This window comes from Phocoena phocoena, chromosome 21 (assembly GCF_963924675.1).
Source record: "Phocoena phocoena chromosome 21, mPhoPho1.1, whole genome shotgun sequence".
Classification (NCBI taxonomy): Eukaryota; Metazoa; Chordata; class Mammalia; order Artiodactyla; family Phocoenidae; genus Phocoena; species Phocoena phocoena.
This window is the reverse complement of record NC_089239.1, coordinates 30155517-30172268: the sequence shown is the minus strand read 5'-3', so window position 1 is coordinate 30172268 and position 16752 is coordinate 30155517. Positions and strand designations below refer to the sequence as shown.

The window sequence follows — 16752 nt, the reverse complement described above, 5'->3', positions numbered from 1 at the left end:
ATACTGAATTAGGCAGTTATCATTAAAAGTAATGATACTTTAATGTCAAATTATGAATACTGTTAGTCTAGTTTACAGTACTAATGTTAGAATTTGAAAGATATGTGATGTTAATAAAATTTTTAAAGGCAGTTTTTTAGAGCAGTTTTAGGTTTACAACAAAATTGAGAAGGTACAGAGATCTCCCATTTCCCTCTGTCCCCACCCACGCATGGCCTCCTGCATGATCGACGCTACTACCAGATGGTACATTTTTCACTAAGGATGAACCTACACGGACGCATCGGAATCACCCACTGTGCATAGTTTACAGTTCACTCTGGGAATTGTACATTCTGTGGGTTTGGACAAATGTATAATGACATTTATCATCATTATAATGTCATACAGAGTATTTTCACTGCCCTAAAAATCCTCTGTGCTGATTTAACTTTTTAAAAAGCGTGTATTTGCAAAAGAATGGGTTATCTGAAGTTATAGTTTAATGTCTTTTAATTCCCCACATAATGAAATTATTATTACCCCCTTATAGTTATGAAGGATTCCCAGTATTGGTTAATGTTCTCATCTGAAATGTTAAGTGATTCACACTCTGGCATACTTTAAATATATCATTTCCTGGTAAAGAGCACTTTATTTGAACATTCACATTACTATCAACTAGACTACCTTAATCTACAATATTTGACACGTGCTATAAAAAATATTTGTTAATACTATTGATTTTCAATTTCATAGCAGTTGGTTATATTTCAATGTACATTTTTCATTTTACATAATTTTTAAATTTCAGTTATTTTGGAAGAGTTTCTTCTGTACATCGACAGTGCTGTAATGTGTGAATGAGCCTAGCGTGAAATACTGCTCGATGACAGACCCTAAGATAGAATGTAAGATAGGCATTATTTTAGTCTTTATACGCCTGGAACATATTATCACGTGAATCAGCAACGTACATCACGCATAACTAAAAAGGCACTTTAATTTTTCACTCTGCTGATTCTCTAAAAAACAAGCAGTAGTAGATTTCTAAAATCAACTTCTGGGTATTCCCTGGTGGTCCAGTGGCTTTCACTGCTGCCTTGGCCGGGGTTCAATCCCTGGTCGGGGAACTAAGGTCCCGCAAGCCACGCAGCATGGAGAAAATAAATAAATCAATTAACTTTTAATATATATTCTAAATATGATAATCCAGATTTAATAGTGACCATAACAAAACAGCATCAAACTCCTGTACTATGTTAGAGGGATCATTCAGAAGCACTTAGTAATTACTCATATGGTTCCTTGTTATTCTTCTCCTTAATCAAATTAAAAAGCTAGAGAAGTCTGGGCAATAGAAAGTTCGCCTTCCTGGAGGAGAAAATGACCATTGGTCCCCCAAGAGCAGGAGTAAAAGTGGTTCCTGAGATAAACTGTAAACGCTTGAGGCCATTTTCCTCTAGGAGATTCAGCCCACTGGGCCCAGGTGACAGTGACACAGCGCCCAGAGCGTGTGGCGTGAACATGCCCGCTGGCTCACTCCTGTTGGATCCAATATGCAGCGTCATTTCATTGTTACATCACATAGAGTTTACACATTAATTTTCGGGGTAAAAGCCAAAGGGTTTTTCTGTTTGTTTTCTTTTAGTTCAACTAGTTTTTCACTGTCATGAATGCTCCACACGAAATGATTTTTGTGGTAGACATTTCTATCTTGTATCAGTTCACTTACTATTTGGAATGTTCTCAAGTGAGGCATGGGGAAGCCACTGTGGCACGTGAATTAGGTCACTGATCAGCCTTTGTACATCTCTTCGCTCCGAGCTGGCATCTGGAGTGAGAGAGGCTCAGCCCCGGACCCCACGGGGCTGGCACTGAAGCAGCTCCAGGACTGAGCTGACTGCAATGGGTGTGGGAGTGGGTGGAGGAGAGCTGGGAGCATGGGTAGGGAGAAAACCGACATCTGTTCCCGATGCAAGGGAAGGCAGGGGACCAACATCCGGAGAGACTGGGGAGGCGCCGGTCCTAAGGGGAATGAACCAGGGCTCACTGGCTGCCTGGACCCTGCCTCACCCCTTTGCTGAGGGTCGTTCTCACCACCAGCCCAGTTCCCTTCCTCCTCCAGTCAGGCTCACTGTGGCTCCAATATTTTCCATCAGGTTTTTACTCCACTTCTGTTCTTTCCTGGGCCTAGAGTCCAGAGCAGATGCCCTGAATGCTCCAGCTCACCTTCTGCCCTCATCTTCTTTGAATTGTATGAGAGGAAAGCAGACCTTGTCAGCCGCAAGCTGGTCTGGTACCCTCAGCTGGGTTACAGTTGTCCGGTGAACATAACAATTCCACAGAACATCAGCGTCACTCAAGGCCATTATACAATGATGGATCAAGACGAAAACAATTCCACCCTGGACACAGACAAAATATGGACGTCGTCCAAGCCAAAAAATAACCACCGTCCCCCTGTCTCAGCATATACAAGTGACTGCTGCTTCTTTACAAATTATAGCTGTAGTGTTGCTTTCTTCAGACCTCCACAGAGAGATTTCATAAGACATCAGTCATAGAATTACCCCTCACGTGGGTTGTCTTTCAACTTTTATTTTCATTTTGATGAAGTCCAATTTATCAATTTTTCTTTGGTTGCATGTGCTTTTGACGTCACTATCTAAGAAATCATTGCCTAATCCAAGGGCACAAATATTTGCGTCTTTGTTTTCTCCTGAGAGTTTTGTGATGTTAGCTCTTATATTTAGGTATTTTATCCATTTTAGGTTTTTAAAAATATGTTAGACATGGGTACAATTTCTTCCTTTGCATGTAGTTGCCCACATAAAAAAGACTCACATCTCCCACTGAATGTTCTTGGTACCCTTGTCAAAAATAAATTGACCATAAATGTGAGGATTTATTTCTGAACTCTCAATTCTATTCCATCGATCTATAAATCTGTTCTTTTGCCAATATCACAGAGTCTTAATTAATGTACCTCCGTGGTAAGATCTGAAACCGAGAAGTATGAGGACTCAACTTATTTTTCCTTTCAAGGTTGTTTTGTCTATTCTGCGTCCTTGAATTTCCATGTGAATTTTATGGTCAGCTTGCTGATCTCAAAAATGCCAACTGGGGATTTCGATACAGATTACATTTCATCTGTAGACCAGTTTAGGACTATTGTCATCTAATATATAGTCACCCAATCCATAATCACTTTCATTTAGGGCATATTTCCTTTTTTCGTATATCTTTAATTTCTTTCAAAACATTTTGTAGTTTTCAGTGTACAAATCTATTATGATAAATATATTCTTAAGTATTTTATTATTTTTGGTGCTAATGTAAATGCTATTTGTTAATTTTCCATTCTCCAGGATCCAGTCCTGGATCACACACTGCTTTCTGCTTCTGCCAGCCCCTAAGTTCACTGAACACTCCCTTCACTCTATCACTGCTCCAGTGACGCCTTGTGCCTCAGATGCCAGCCGCACACCTTAAGAACCGCTGCCCCCTCACCCACCTGTGCTTTCTCCTGATCGCTTTTGTTTTTCTCCTACTCCACCTTGGCCCTGGTCTCTTGGCCTCCCATCCCCTCTCTCTTCTCCTCTGACCTGTTCAAGATAGGAATGATTGTGGCAGGACAGGTAGGAAAATGCAGAAAGGTTTGACATTTCCAAAAGAGAAGTATTACTTTAACATCAAGCTTTAGTCACAAACTATATGTTTATTCTTCCATGTTTGTATTAATTTTTACCATATACATTTTTAAACACTGATATGACAGATTACATTATTTTGTATTATATTTTTCAGTTTAGATTATGACTGAACCAAGTCTCTGTAATTATGTTGAAAGCTGCATAAAAATATAAACTGAGCAACATAACAGATTTTTTTTTTTTTTGCCGTACGCGGGCCTCTCACTGCTGTGGCCTCTCCCGTTGCGGAGCACAGGCACCGGATGCGCAGGCTCAGCGGCCATGGCTCACGGGCCCAGCCGCTCCGCGGCATGTGGGATCTTCCCGGACCGGGGCAGGAACCCGTGTCCCCTGCATTGGCAGGCGGACTCTCAACCACTGCACCACCAGGGAAGCCCCATGACTTCTACTTTGACCATGATGTGAGTGTCTCCTGCTGAAATCTTCCCCATGTTATTTACATATGCATTGCGTGTTATCTTCCACAACACAAAGAGATTTCCTGTTTCATAACATTTCAACTGCAGGGCTATCAAACTTGTTAAAGATTTCACTAGTTTCAAAGACTTCAAGTATGAGCCATGTTTAGGCAATTGTTCTTTTATAAGAACTCAGGTTATGGTTTTGAGCACTCATTAATTTTTCCCTAAATTGAAACTACCCACAACCTTCTGCTGGGGCAGCATTTACATCCAACTCAAATAACCATCGTGTCCTGCATTCTAAAGCCTTTCAGTTCCCATGTCTTTAATATGGAGGAAAGGGTTTACCCCCTTGAAACTCACCACTGACATGCAATTAGATGGGACCTTTCTGCAGATATCTTGTACGAATATTATTTCTCCTCCCATAAGGCCACTTTTCCTGTCTAAAATACTGTTCAAAAATGCTAGTGTGGCATTGGAGAAAGAAACCTGCTGAAAGCATGCAAGGCCTGTGTGAGTATGTTTCAAATACCGACCCTGACACAGAGCAGGAATGTGAAAAGAAAGCAAAGTGAGTTGAAACACATTTCAGAAAACTGAAAATTAGGAAGTATTTTCAGGATTGAAATAAGAGAAAAAATAAAATCAAGACTGGTAAAGAGAAGGAAAATTGTCAAAGGGAAGGAAACAGGACAAAGGACTCTGTGTGAAACCTTAACTCAAGGACATGAACAGTCCCTTTCTGAGGCCAAAAGAAAGTGCAAAAGAGAGTATAGGCCCCAGTGGCCTCTACTGCTTTCCTAAAAGCATAACTCACTCAAGAAAATCTGCAGTGAGGACTTCCCTGGTGGTGCAGTGGTTAAGAATCCACCTGCCAATGCAGGAGACATGGGTTCGAGCCCTGGTCTGGGAAGATCCCACATGCCATGGAGCAATGAAGCCCGTGCACCACAACTACTGAGCCTGTGCTCTAGAGCCCGTGAGCCACAACTACTGAGCCCATGTGCCACAACTACTGAAGCCTGTGCGCCTAGAGCCCGTGCTCCGCAACAAGAGAAGCCACTGCTCGCCTCAACTAGAGAAAGCCCACGCGCAGCAATGAAGACCCAACGCAGCCAAAAAAATGAATGAATGAATAAATAAATAAATATTAAAAAGAGAAACAAAATCTGCAGCGGCCATTTCCCAGCTTCTGCTCTCCCAATATCAGGATCTTCCTCGTGCTGAGCACACGTAAGCCTGGAGCTCACCTGGACTCAGGCACTGGTGAACTCCTTTTCCTTCCCTCCGCAGCTCCACTTGCTGCTCCAACTGGGAAGTCACATATGATTTGCGGAGTTGATACCCTGTTTGTGGGGGGGAAAAAAGATACATTGGTTTTGCATTTTCTGCTGAGAACCATGCATGTCCTTTAATCTGAGGGCAGGACACCAAGGAGGGGCAAGGTGAACACTGGAGGACAGCCCAGGGAAGAGCACCCCCAACGCTGAAACACTGTTACTGTGACAACACAGGGAGCTCTTCCTGTTGCTGGTGTGCAGGTCCAAGGTCAAAGCCAGAGTGAAGAATCCTCAGCGTTTTCAACGGAGAAATTAAATGTTCCCACAGTAAGATGAACTTTACATTTTAAAAAAGAATCCGAAACACAGAAGCTCCACCAGAACAATCTAATTTCTCTTTGGAAATAGATCACTGGTATCATTTTCAAGAATGAATTTTTAACCATCAGGTGAGTATACAGAGCAGGGAAGTTATTTAGTAAATATTTATTTTATTCATTTAAAAATATTCATTGAATTCCTGATTGTTAAAGATAAAGAAGAGAGAAAGGGAAGAGTGGTCAGGAAAACTATATTCTTTTGGGCTGACAAAACAGGTGTAAGTAAATAAATAAACAAATGAATTAACTTCAAGTAGTTTTAAGAACCATGAAAGAATGTGAATGAGGGTTGAGAAGGGAGGGGGATACGTGGAAGCTGTTCTGGATACTTGTTAAACATATATCAGTGTTGACAGACTCACCCACAGACACCAGATGACTGATGCTCTCCAGCATCACATCTCTGAACAGCTTTCTCTGGGATGTGTCCAGCAGGGCCCACTCTTCCTGGGTGAAGTCTACAGCTATATCCTTGAAGGTCACTAATTCCTAAAACATCATGGACATTTTGTGAAGCCAGGGCCTTCCCTACAAAGGGCCACGGGAAGATACTGGACACGGCAGTGCTGCGGTTGGGCTGCAGTATAAGAGAAAAAGCTCAACCCTGTTTGGGGTTCCAGTCAAATGTTTATGGTGACATGTTGTGTGTCTTTCACGCAGACAGAAATATCCACCCACTTTGAAAACATAACATCATTATGAACATGAGTGAGATAACTGTGGTGGAAATAACCTGGGCACAGATGATGGCCAAGTTCTGCAGGACTGAACAGCCTCCTAGAGCATGTGGATAATCAGGGGTGGCCTCTCTCACCTCTACACAACTCACATGTTCACGACAGAGAAGAAGTCGTACAGTTCAGAAGCAAACCCCAAGGGGCCTGAGACTGTTGTGCAGAAGGAGTGTCCTGGCCTGACCCTCCCGTGGTGAGGCTCTGCGTTTCCATTTTCTCTGGGACCTTCAAGCACGGGTTATCATTATTCTTCCCGTTATCACAACCCTGTCTATACGCTAACGGGAAATAGAGGCCCCTCAACTGAACCTGACCTTTCCAGTCCTTCAAAAATTGCTACAAGACCCTAGGTTTACTCCGTTACAGTCCTTTTTCCGCAATGCACAGCCCGAATTAAGAAAACGATTCCAAACATTTCTTTCTTTCTTTCTTTTTTTTTTTTTTTTGCGGTACGCGGGCCTCTCACTGTTTTGGCCTCTCCCGTTGCGGAGCACAGGCTCCGGACGCGCAGGCTCAGCGGCCATGGCTCACGGGCCCAGCCGCTCCGCGGCACGTGGGATCCTCCCGGACCGGGGCACGAACCCACGTCCCCTGCATCGGCAGGCGGACTCTCACCACTGCGCCACCAGGGAAGCCCCAGACATTTCTTTCTGTTTTCAAATTTGAACACAGTTTAATTACAAAGAAGGAAACTGGGGTTTTGGGAGCAAGAGGGGTAAGGAGAATTGTTTTCTTTTTTCAAGTTATTTAAATGTTCAAGTGTGTTCTATAAACACTTGAATAAATTTAAAATTGGGAAAAATAAGTAAATTATTCCTCATTGCTCTCCGCCCCGCTACCCCGATCTCAATGCTGCACAGCCCTCCTCTGCAGCGTCTGCCTCACTGGATGGACTGAACTCACCTGAAGAAACATCTGCCTCCCTGCAGGACTATAAGCGTTTGCTCTTACTCATTTCCATCACCTGTGTCCACCACATGCCTAAGCCCGAAGCGGACACTGACATGGGATACATGAGAAGAAACAACTTTTCACCTTTTCTTCAAGGACACGATTAAGGGGGTGGGGAACGGAATAAAGTAGTGTAAATATTGGGTAGGGGATTATTTCTTGATCAGTCCCCGACCTGCCATAAGCCTCCCAGAGTCATGAGGAAATACGACAGGCAGTAATTTAACTTCACGGGGGCACACAGGAGATCCAGGCCAAGACGGGAAACGCACTCCTCCCCTGGAAAAACAGGTATCAATTCACAAGAAAGAGCAAGTCCTACTCACCTGGGGTTGCATTGTCTGGAACTCAGTCGCCCTGTCTTCCTGTGTATTCTCACCAAAGGGCAGTTCAAAAGCTAAGCAAAGCTGAGGAAAGAGAAAGAAGCCAAGAGACTCCAGTCTTTTCTAACATTCCCAGACATGCCCACCGTCTTGAATCTGCAAACCTTCACATGGTAGTGACTCCTCAACCCACACGTGTCTGCAGCGGGGACGAGGACAAATGGGGAGAGGGCTCTCCTCTCCAAGGGTCGACTGTAAGTCTTTGACGCTCATAATGTAGATATTAACATCCTCACTTCATAGATAACAAAACACAAGTATGGGGCTTTACAGTTTAATTAGACGCGGTGTTCCGATGTATTATTTAATTCCATCCCTGGCACCAAATCCTAAGAGAACCTGACTCCTGCCATATGGAGATTCTCGTATCCATAACCCAGGACGCCATTCTGGAGTCGCTGGTTCTCTAAATCTTGGTGAGGTCCACTAGCGTTGTTTTGCAACACCCGTCTCAGCTCAGTAGTGTCCCGTACTTTCCCTCGAGATAACTTGCCTTTAGTCATCTGGATCCTCCTCCACATGTGGAAATCAGGCAACGTCAGTGTCTCAACCCTAGCTGTATACTTCAGGGCCCTGGACACGTGACCAAGCAACTCTGGAATCTCTTTCATGCTGAGCGGAAACAATTCAGAGACCAATCCCTTGCTCGAGTGCTCAACGATTCTCATCGTGCGAGTCTAGAACATACAACCCCTCGCACCGAAACAGGCAGGAGTACAAATGTCGTAATGCTACAGGCATGCTGCATAACCCCCGTAAGGCAGACAGGCTCATAAAATGTAGTGAAGGGGTTTCATTCTGGAGGAAATTCATTGACCGGGATATCTCAGTGAAATGGTGTCTGGAATGCTAGCTATTTTTATGAACAACATTACCCCTTCATTTTATAATTTAAGGATATGAGAGAATCTGTCAACTCTCAAGTACTACCTAAAACAAAGTTTACAATTAAATATATTACATCACCAAATACTGACACTGTGTCAACAGAATATGATTAAAACCCTTTGATGCTGAGGACCTGGAAACAGAAAAAAAAAAAAATCTGCTAGTGTTAAGTGAGACCCTGAGTGGAATTCACATGTATTTGCTTACATACATACGTTGTTGCATTTAATACTCACAACAACCCTGCCTTTACGGATTATCACACATTTTTCTTTTTTTAAATAAATAAATAAATTTATTTATTTATTTTTGTCTGAGTTGGGTCTTTGTTGCTGTGCACGGGCTTTCTCTAGTTGCGGCGAGCAGGGGCTACGCTTCCTTGCTCCGCGGCATGTGGGATCTTCCCGGACCAGGGCTCGAACCCATGTCCCCGGCGTTGGCAGGCGGATTCTTAACCACTGCGCCACCAGGGAAGCCCTAGTCACACATTTAACAACTGATGTGCGCTAGGTTCAGGAAGCTTTATTTACATGACAAAATTGTGCGGCTAGAAATCGACAGAATAAGAATTTAAAATGAGCTCTGCCCGTCTCTGAATATCAAATAACTAAATATTCTAATCTTGTGGGTAGACACCAAAACCAGGTTTTACCTGTATATGTCACCAGTCAGATCCATGACCAGAGACCTCTCCCTCACAAACCTCCTCCTTTCAGCCTATTCCTACAAATACTGCCCATGCCCAGGTTCTCCTACTACATGGGAACCTCCAGTTCACTGACCTCAATTTCCAAAATCAGCCCTCACCTCTCCTCATTTTTATGGGTCAGTGTAACACACAATTACTCATTTCAGCATATACATACCAAGACCAACAATTCTAATGCCCCTTAGTCCTTCCCCGTATCCGCTGAGACGCCAGTCCCAGATGACCCCGAATATCTCCTCTTCCCATGGCTGCATCTGTCACAGTTCAGGTTTAGGTATTGATCTGGTCTAATTACAGTGTCATATATCTCCCAAAGGCTTTGTCTAAATATCTGGCATCTTACTATGGCTTACTAATCACTCTGCCATGCTTCATTAATATGTCAATATTCTCTGTACCTTTCAAATCTCACAAATTCTCTTTTCAAAAATGGCTTCACTTCCTACTGCAGCGATGAATTAGATGATGTGAAGAAACAGTTCTGCTCACTGGCGTGAAATCTATACTTATTCCTGAACTCCAACTCATCAGTGTGTCTTCTCATGTAAAAACTGAAAAGTCATCTCTATTCCTAACTAAATCCAACTTCTCCAGTGGTACCCCTTTTTCACCTACTCCCTCAAATATTTCATATTATAGATTAGAAACTGAATTTATTGTACCAGCAACCTCTTCATCACTTCCCCATCCATCTCCTTAAACTCATTTAGTCTCTACACTCTTGAAATAAAAACCAGCTCTAAGCCAGTTTACATCTCATCCCTGCCACGTGACCTTTCCCCTTCAAAATAAAACTGAAAAACAGTACATACTTGGTCACAGTATGGTGACAGTACATACTTGGTCACACTCCCTCACTTGTAAAAATCACTAATGATCTCGTTAATAAATTTTGATAAGATCACAGTTATTCCTCCATAATTAAATGCAATGAGTGTATCTCAACCTTTTACTTGGAACCAAAGCATGATCTCCTTTTGGGAACTTTCTCTCTCCTAGGATTATCTGACAGCTCAAATTCCTGTCTTTAAAATATTCTAGGGCTTCCCTGGTGGCGCAGTGGTTAAGAACCCACCTGCCAATGCAGGGGACACGGGTTCGAGCCCTGGTCTGGGAAGATCCCGCATGCCGTGGAGAGACTAGGCCTGTGTGCCACAACTACTGAGCCTAAGCTCTAGAGCCCGAGAGCCACAACTACTGAGCCCACGTGCCTAGAGCCCGTGCTCCAGAACAAGAGAAGCCAGCGCAATGAGAAGCCCGCGCACCACAACCAAGAGTAGCCCCCGTTTGACGCTACTAGAGAAAGCCCGCGCACAGCAACAAAGACCCGACGCAGCCAAAAATAAATAAATAAAATAAATATATTTTTTAAAAATATAAAATATTCTAGTCACTCCTTCCAGGAGTCCTTTTCAAGGTCCTCCTCCAACAGTAGTGTTAAAATAGCTCAAGGTTCAATCCTACCCCTTTTTTCTCTCCCCTTACAATGTACTATCTCAGAACTCTCACAACAATCCTTTAGTTGCTTCAATTTTCCCTCTGTTAAATCTAAACTTATATCTAGAAACTCGTATCTAGATTCCACTTCTGAGCTATAATCTCCATGTGAATGTATTACAGGTGTGCAAAACGAAATATATTTCAAAATGAAGCCATTAACTCTTCTGCAAATAAAAATTTCTTCTCTTCTAGTCTTTTTTTTTTTTGCGGTACGCGGGCCTCTCACTGTTGCGGCCTCTCTCATTGCGGAGCACAGGCTCCGGATGCGCAGGCTCAGTGGCCATAGCTCACGGGCCCAGCCGCTCCGCGGCGTGTGGGATTTTCCTGGACCGGGGCACGAACCCGTGTCCCCTGCATCGGCAGGTGGACTCTCAACCACTGCGGCACCAGGGAAGCCCTCTTCTAGTCTTTTGAAGACTAGATAGATAGTTAGATAATGGTCCCACTAACTATCCAAGGATTAATCTTCGACACTACTTTTCAGAACCACACAAGGGAGTACTGCTGTTATCCCTACACTTAGAGCTATTGTCATCTTTCATTTTCACTCCTTTATCTATGCACATAGGACCGCTCCATATTCATTAGGTGTCAGCCTGAGATGAAATGCCATTTGTTCTGAGATCCCGTCTTTAAACTATAAGCCTTTCCTTCTCAACTAGTTGGCTTGAGGACTCTACATTTCCTTTGGTCTATTCATCTAATTTCTCCCTATGCATTTATTTGTTTGCTCCTTTCTTCACTGCCAAGACCACCTGCAGAATCTTAATGCAATTTTCTCTTTGTGATTTATGAATTATGAATAAACAGAAATTCCATGTACACAATCACCTAACCTGCCCTCAGAAGATTATGATAAATGGTCCCGCACGAGATTGCACGTAGTAAGATGCACCCTTAAAAGTAAAACAAAAACTGATTATCTTTATATAGCCCCTCGGAGCTTTTAGCTTGCCTCCTGTTGCCTGATTCGAACTTGTTAAAAAATATTTCAGATAAAAACACACTGGCGACACTGCCAAGAAGCAAACATACTGGGGGTTGTGGAGAGTTCATGTGTTAATACAAATTAAGAAAAGCCGAGTCCTCGCGGAGAGTCGCCGCGGTTTCTTGCTTCAACAGTGCTTGGACGGAACCCGGCGCTCGTCCCCCGCTCCGGCCGGCCGCTCAGAGCCAGCCCTCGCCACCACCTCACGGCGCCCTCCGACCGCCCCAAGGTCCCCGCCGCCGTTACAGCGCCGCGCAGCCACCGCCACCGTTTCACCTCAGCCGCCCGCCACGACGACCGCGTCCCCCTCGCAGGTGCGCCAGAACTGCCACCAGGGCTCGGAGGCCGCCATCAACCGTCAGATCAACCCGGAGCTCTACGCCGCCTACGTCTACCTGTCCATGTCGTACTGTTTTGACGGCGATGATGTGGCTCTGAAGAACTTTGCCAAATACTTTCTTCCCCAATCTCGTGAGGAGAGGGAACATGCTGAGAATCCGATGAAGCTGCAGAACCAACGGGGTGGCCGAATCTTCCTTCGGGATATCAAGAAACCAGACCGTGATGACGGGGAGAACGGGCTGAATGCAATGGAATGTGCGCTACACTTGGAAAAGAGTGTGACTCAGTCACTACTGGAACTGCACCAACTGGCCACGGAGAAAAATGGCCCCCATTGGTGTGACTTCATTGAGACTCATTATCTGAACGAGCAGGTGAAATCCATTAAAGAATTGGGTGACCACGTGACCAACTTGCGCACGATGGGGGCCCCCGAATCTGGCATGGCACGGTATCTTTTTGACAAGCACACCCTGGGAAATAGTGATAATGAGAGCTAAGCCTTAGGCTGGCTTCCCGTAGCCACAGGGGTGACTTCCCTGGTCACCAAGGCAGTGCATGCATGTTTGGGTTACCTTACGTTTTCTGTAAGTTGTACCAAAATATCTACAAGTCCTTTCCTTAGTACCATTCCTTCAAATAAAGTAATTTGGTACCCCCCCCAAAAAAGAAAAGCCAACCAGTCTGCATCTCTCCAAGGATATTTAGCTATATCCTAAGTATGTAAATCACTACTACAAAGTTTCAGAATAACTGAGCTACAACTTATAAGTGATTTGAGTATAAATAAAATGTGTTTTAACTAATTTTTTAATGCAGAGGACACGGGTTCGAGCCCTGGTCCGGGAAGATCCCACATGCCACAGAGCAACGAAGCCTGTGCACCACAACTACTGAGCCTGAGCTCTAGAGCCCGCGAGCCACAACTACTGAGCCCGCGTGCCACAACTACTGAAGCCCGTGTGCCTAGAGCCCATGCTCCACAACAAGAGAAGCCACCACGATGAGAAGACCGTGCACAGTAATGAAGAGTAGCCCCTACTCGCCACAACTAGAGAAAAGCCCACGCACAGCAACGAAAGACCCAATGCAGCCAGAAACAATAAATAAGTAAAATAAAATTTATAAATAAATAAAACTTATAAATAAATAAAACTTAGAATTGAGATGTCTCAGGCTACTGGTGCAGGAACGAAGAATACAAGATTCTGAAAAACCGTTTAAAAACAATCTACTGTCATTTTGAATATAAGCTTTTGTTTCAAAATCAATATTTTCCCTCCATGTCTTTTTATGACAATTTTATAAATTTGGGAGTGTCATCGGTTTATTTCAACAATTCCTGTCACCCTGAGGTCCTGCAGAAGACCTGTCATAAGATGAAATTCAAAAGTATCTAGGGCTGTCATTGGGTCACACTAAAAAAGTTAATCATGGTAATAATTCAATTTGAAAACGAGTTACGCTGAGAAGCATTATTTTAAATATATGAGAGAGAAGGCAACTTCCTTTAAAGCCTGCAAAGTGAAATCATAATAAATTCTGATTTGGATGTGAATAAAATATCAACATTTAAACATGGTTGGGAGTTTTAATACACCTACTCTTCAATTTTTCAATGTTTTTTCAACTACTTTCACTTTATAGAAAAACTACCCTGTAGAAAGTAATAAACACGTGTAGCGCTGCAAACACTACTTCCCTTTCACCTGGGGAACCGGGTGCGTGTTGACCAGGCCCTTCCTGTGTCCCCAAGTCACTCGACCAAACACCCCGGCTCGTCGTGGTGCTTCCACCAGCGTCCACACGGGTCCCTTCCTCCGAATCTGTAGCGGGATTTCCCCTCAGAAATGATCTTGAACCCGTAAAAAATACGACAGCCTGCTGTGATTTTCACCCCAAACCCCTCACTGAACGCATACTTCTGTAAAAGAAGTCTTGCTAAATCGGTGCACGAGAAAGTGAAGAATAAAACACTTGGAAAAGTCCACAAAACGGAAAGCACTTTCCCGCTCTTTGAGAAAAATACGTACCTTCAGGTCGGGTCTCTCCTGAGGAAACAAACCGCTTGCTCTCGGGGGCAGGCGGCGTCCTCGAGGTCCGCGGGCAGAGAGCGCATGCGCCCTATGTGCGTCACGTCACGTGGCGCTCTTGCGCCCTCGGCCAGCGGCCGGGCGCGGTACAGGATGCTGAGAGCTCGCTGTTCCGCTGGGGAAGTGAGCCCTTCACAGGCTCTTGCGCAGTTAGCCTGGGGGTAACAGACACGTGAGGGGAGACGGCTAGAATAGCCCATGTGCTAATGGATGACGGAGCTTAACGTATTAAGCTATGTTGATAGCTTAATATTATAAATATTAATATTTATATTACTATGTTAATATAAACGATTATTCCTTATAGACATGCATCTATGTCTATATGTATATATGGATCAATGGATCCGTAGATGCAACTTAGGTGGACATACATAGGTCAGAACATACAAAAACTTCCTCACACTGTCAGCTGAGAAGCCAAGAAACAAGCATTCCCCTGTAGCAATGGACGCATTCAGATCTACGTTGTTGCTGTTTTTGAACATATTTGCTAATAAAAAGAAACCATGTTCCTTGGAGAAATAGATCATTCTAGGTCTGGAGCAGGAAATGTACAAGATGAACCTGGAGACTCTTGTAGTTCCAGACAGTGAGGAAGTGTTAATTCAACAAAACAATAAATGCACACATACACACACAGGCACAGATGGGATTGTGTCAAAGGAAAACAGAAATCAACTAAAAGAATTCCCAAGGGCCAAAACTGGAAGATTCTGAGCAACAAAATAATTAAGTAGTATTCACTATAACCCAGGGTACAAAGTAAATATCCAAGAGTTCATACTGATTTAAATAAAAGACTAACTATATAAATAAATTGGAGGAGGGTACAAATCTCCCATGGAGAGGAACTCCTGATAATTCAGGTGGATATCAGCAATCCAGGAGGTAGAATAGAACTCTCCACTCCTTAAGGGCTGCGCATAGCAAAATCCTTCCAAAACAATGCATTTTTTGACATGACGAAAGCATAACTTTACACTGGAGAAACCTGGTAAATAGCTGGACAGACAACATTAACATCCTAGTGATAAATCACTTCATACTTGTAGCCTTGAAATGATGAGAATGGTAGTTTACCTCTGTCATCTTTCTCAAAAAACATATGAACAAAATAAAAATTCAACAAATAAACACATAAGCCAAACTAATTATAAGAAAAATCATCAGCTATATCCCAATTGGAGTAAATTCCATAAAATTCCAAGGTTCCCCGGAGTACTTAGAAAGTTCCGTGGTTGCTTGAGCGAGCCGGTCACTTCCTCTACGGCTTCCAGGTCAGTATCAACATTTCCTGGCTACCAGAGGCGACCTGGAAAGTTTTCATCTGCTCAAGGGGAACAAGGTAGCTGACTGAGCAGCCATTTTGACAATGGTGGTCTCCTGGCTTTCGAGCTTAAGTAAGTTTCTGAAGAGGGAGAAGTGTTCTCCCTGCAGCCTTTCCGGACTGGTTCTTGTGTCCTTGGGGGCATCTGAGAGAAATAGCAGGCGTCTCATGCCCACCGTTCACTCGCTGGCCTTCTGTGTCATTAAGAGCTGTTTCTGGGTCCCTGAGCTGAAGGAGAAAATTCAGTGTTTTCTCAAGATGTCCAGAGATGCCCTCGGGTGGCGATTCCAGCTGGCTACAAACAATTGCTGGGCTTCGCAGGGACTTGTGACTTTTTGCAGAGTCTCAGGAGGGCCCAGTACATCATCCTTGGTTCTCACATTCCAGTCTGGGAGAGCCCCTGCCTCAGAAACGGAACGAGGAGTATCTCAGGAGCATCTTCAAGCCGAAGGTTCAGTCGGGAATATCACGAGCTGGGAGCTACAGTATATGAGTATTTGTGTTGGGGACCCCTCACAGGCATCTTCAGAAAATCAGACACCCTTGGTGAGTAGAGAGACTCTATTCATTGTTGTATAAATACAACCAAAACACAATACATAAGGGCAACAGATATATGTATAAAAATAATCATGAATGTCAACAGTAACAGAGGTCATTATCACCCTAGTGATACTAACAATTATAATACTGAAAATAGTACTCAGCCTACAAAGAGGGCAGATAAGAGTACAGATTCCCTCAAGCGAACGACAGATACAGATCCTGGACTTCGGAGGCAGTCTGAGTCAGAGTGCCGGTTACACAATGAAAAAGTGTTCCCTGAAAGCAAGGCCTAGCAGCAGGAGGGATCAGAAACACAAGGCCAAGGGGCTTCCCTGGTGGCGCAGTGGTTGAGAGTCCGCCTGCCGGTGCAGGGGATGCGGGTTCGTGCCCCGGTCCGGGAAGATCCCACATGCCGCGGAGCGGCTGGGCCCGTGAGCCCTGGCCAGTGAGCCTGCGCGTCCGGAGCCTGTGCTCCACAACGGGAGAGGCCACAGCGGTGAGAGGCCCGCGTACCGCAAAAAAAAAAAAA

At 44.1% G+C, this 16752-nt stretch overlaps 1 pseudogene; it reads left to right on the top strand.

Moving 5' to 3' along the window:
- The first annotated feature begins 8555 nt into the window (after positions 1-8555).
- LOC136141741 (ferritin heavy chain pseudogene) lies at positions 8556-12754 on the top strand (annotated as a pseudogene).
- The last annotated feature ends 3998 nt before the right edge of the window (positions 12755-16752 follow it).